Here is a 3,153-nt window from a genome sequence, read left to right on the forward strand (position 1 = left end):
TCTGCAGGAGAGTTTGTCTACTTTGGGAGATGGTTTAAGCAGACTCAGCTGCTGTATTACCACATTTTAATCACCACAGGGAAAAATCATTTAGGACAACAGCAGAGAGCCAAATCTGACGTAGAATTTGAAAATACAAAGGTCAAACAGGCTGTAATTCCATCGTCTCTGAGGATATCGGGTATTTTCATTAGTAAAGGTTGGTCAGATTCCCCGAGTCCCCAGAAGTGCCCCTCTTCTTCCCTGATTGAGCCTTACACTTTGGTTTTTGGTTGATGGCTGTGCTGTCTGGGCTGTGAGGCTGTACCAGTCTCCATGTCAAAGCAAAGCATACGTGACCCACCTCTAAGAGACCTTAAGATGGAGATAACATTATGATGTCAAGGGGAAAGAGGGAGATAGGACATATTTGTAATAGGTGTCAAGAACAAAGGGGATATAAAATTAAAGATATTTATTTATATATATTTTAAGATTACACATAATACATACCATGAGACATGGAATTCATTGGTTGTAGCTATTAAAGCAGTCCCAGCCCTAAGTGCTTTGCAGGTAAAAGATCAGATAGAGCTACTTCAAACAGAAGCAGCATCACCCCAAAAGTTATCAATTGTCCCAACCCACAGGACTTCAACCTGGGGCAAGAGAGTCAGGGATAGCGAATGGGGACAAGAGACACAGAAAGAACCACCACATGACAGGATTCTGATCAAGTGGCAAACTTTATTTTTCTCAGGCTAGCTTGTATAATCAGTAGAGCATGACATTGGCAGGGGTAGATTGGGTTGTTTGTGCATCAGGTTTTATTTTAGGCAGGATATTTGGAAGCCAAAAATAGGAAGGTTGGCAGGGTAAAGTGTTCATGAGTAAGAGGTCCAGGGAGGGTTTCCTAGGTGACTGAGCCTGTGGGTGGAGGACTGGGTCAAGTTGTTTCTTTTCTTGAGCTGAGGCTCCGCTATGTAAAGGTTAATATACAATTATGTGACCAGCCAAGAATGGCCTAGGATCTCATGCCAAGCCCTGAGATCTTTGGCTCCAAACTGTGGTGCCTGCACTACAACACTTCCACAGTATAGGGCGAGGGCCTTGAGGATTTAATTAAAGACAAGAGAGCAGGTCTTTCTTTCAGGGAGAATGCCCTTTATTCCAACAAGAGTTAGGGCTTTTATACCAGTCAGCAGGCATGGTGGAAAAATACCCAAATCACAAGTTCAGGTTCCCAGGCCAGTGAGGCAATCCTGAATGGGAAAATAACAGGATAACAGGAATTTGCACTCAGGCCTTCAAGGAAGGAAGAAAACAGGATGTACATGCTAGGTAAGCTCCTAGTCACAAGCTGGTCAGCAGACCCCTATGGGAGAAAAGCCCAACAAGTCCCCCTCCCTTTTATATATATATATATTAAATGAGAGTCTGTCTTAGGTCACCAGTATATCAACGTCTGCTTTACCCGTCATTGAAAAGCCTGCCCATGCCCCTCAGATCCTCTGGCTTAGGTTAGCAGATGTCCCCTAAGTCTTACCCATCATTGACTGCTCACTTGTCCTGCAGGCCCAGCCAGACCTCTGCTGAGGGGTTATCTGCTGCCAAAGAAAGCATGATTTGCTTTGTTTAAAAATGGCACTGGGTTTGCCACCATCCTATGTGGCAAAGCCAGACTAGGCCTAAATGGGTGCTGCACAGGCCTATAATTCTGAGGGCCACCAGCCTACTCAATTCCTTAGTTAATTGGCCTGTTAGCTGCAGTCCTTTTAAGAGGGAGTCTCCCAAAAGGGAAGGCACCCTGGTTTTAATAATTAGAGTAGTTAATTGAGTTGTGTGAAGATTTAAAGTGCCCAGTCATACTAAAGAATTGATATTATTTTGGGAATTTTAGGCAGAGGCAACATAATTCCTTTTCTTTTTCTGCAATGGACAATCCACTACGTGACTCAAACTAGTAATTTTCAGAATCTGTGGTGCTGTACACTCACATAGACTTTATGCAAAGGCACACATACATGGAGAGGAAAAAGTAATAAATTAATGTGAAGGAGAGTATGTTTCTACAGGTAGAAACTATTGATTATGACATCGGTGGGAGCTCATGCCTATAAGTGGAGCACTTGGGAGCCTCAGGCAACCTAGACTACACAGTGAATTGCCAGACTGCCTGTGTTACAGGGTAAGATCTTGTTTCAAGAAAAAATATGCTAGGGACCACTGTTTACACACATCTGTGGATTTGGAATTCATGAGGATTGGGCAACAGGAGGGTAAGAGTGAGGTCAATATATGCTACAAGGAGAACTTGCTTCAAAGGGACTATCAAAGCCTTCAGAATAATATATCCTTCTGCTGGGTGTGTCCTCTTATTTTGATTTCTTTTTGGGGGAGGGTCTTGAGACAGGATTTCTCTGTGGCTTTGGAGGCTGTCCTGGAACTAGCTCTTGTAGACCAGGCTGGTCTAGAACTCACAGAGTTCTGACTGCCTCTGCCTTCCAAGTGCTGGGATTAAAGCTGTGCACCCCAACAGCCCAGCATTTATTTTCATTTTCATAGTTGCGGTCAAGTTTGTCCTTGACCAGTATCTTTCAGAATTGTCCCAGAATGGAGTTAAATTGCTACAGCTGTCTTCTTCTGGGTGGTTTATTCATGATGCACAGAACCATCAGTAAACCTGACCCTAATCTCTGTTCCTTGGTCAACCAAACTTAGGAAGGCACTCTAATGATATAGGTGTGTACTTAGCAGCACAAGGCATTGGAACAAGAGGAGGAACCATGGGCATTTAGGCAACTACATCATGTAGCTTGCTTGTGCCTTCAGGACATGCTTCGGGATGATCTCTATATACCACTTCCGTTTGATAAAAGGTTGCTGAATGTCCTACTTTATGATTTGATGGGTCCACCAAGCAATTGATGGACAGTTCAGGTCACATGGTTGGGTGGTGGCCTACCATCAAATACTCAGTTTCTCCCAGAAGCTGGGATTAATGACATGTGCTCACATTTTGGCCATATTATTTGTCAAACTGATTCTATGCTCAGCAGTGCCAGACACTGAAATAAGTATAAGAGGTATTATATGGTCCCAACTCTCCAATGCTCCTTTTCTTTAATTATATTCTGTTTTCTTCTCTCTCTCTCCCCCTCTCTCTCTCTCTCC

This window comes from Cricetulus griseus, unplaced genomic scaffold, assembly GCF_003668045.3.
Source record: "Cricetulus griseus strain 17A/GY unplaced genomic scaffold, alternate assembly CriGri-PICRH-1.0 unplaced_scaffold_1, whole genome shotgun sequence".
Classification (NCBI taxonomy): Eukaryota; Metazoa; Chordata; class Mammalia; order Rodentia; family Cricetidae; genus Cricetulus; species Cricetulus griseus.